Below are 631 nucleotides of genomic sequence, written 5' to 3'. Positions count from 1 at the left end.
TCCAGACCATTCGTGAATCCACTTGTGTACCTGATCCGGTCCCAAAGGACACCGCAGGTGCTGTCGGGGAACAGCGAGCACTGCAGGCCGAGGGCCAGGCAGGGAAGGACACGTTGCATAGCACCTGCCAAACAAAGGCCTTGACAGCAGTCGGAGGCCGAGAAGAAGGCAGTCGCACCGCGTGGACTACAAATGGCCCAGGCAAAACCGGATGCAGGAGAAGCTGAGAAGATAGTGTTACGAACCTTCCTACGAGGAGAGCAGGTGTCTCGGCCAGCAGGGCCGAGAGCAGCCAAGCAGCAGAAGTCCGAGCAATAACGCACTTAGGCGTTGGTTCTGAAACGCCTAAGGAGGTTAAGTCAGCAACATAAGGTGCTATTGAGGGCAGGAGTGGGCGGAGCACCAAGGGCTAGACACGGAAGTCAGAGGTCAGTGCGATAGGGCTAAGAGGGCTAAAATCCGACCTTAGATCTTTAGGCCAAGAGTCTAGTCCTAACCCAGGTCACGAGTTAGAATAGGACCGAACCTAGGTAGGTTAAGCGGGCCAAGCCTAGAATCGTGGCCAAGTACTTTGCGCGTTTGTTTGAATAAGCTCGCGGGATTACAAATCCCGCCTTTGTTTTTAGATTTG

Source organism: Nymphaea colorata, unplaced genomic scaffold, assembly GCF_008831285.2.
Source record: "Nymphaea colorata isolate Beijing-Zhang1983 unplaced genomic scaffold, ASM883128v2 scaffold0149, whole genome shotgun sequence".
In the NCBI taxonomy this organism is placed as follows: Eukaryota; Viridiplantae; Streptophyta; class Magnoliopsida; order Nymphaeales; family Nymphaeaceae; genus Nymphaea; species Nymphaea colorata.
This window is presented reverse-complemented; position numbering follows the sequence as displayed.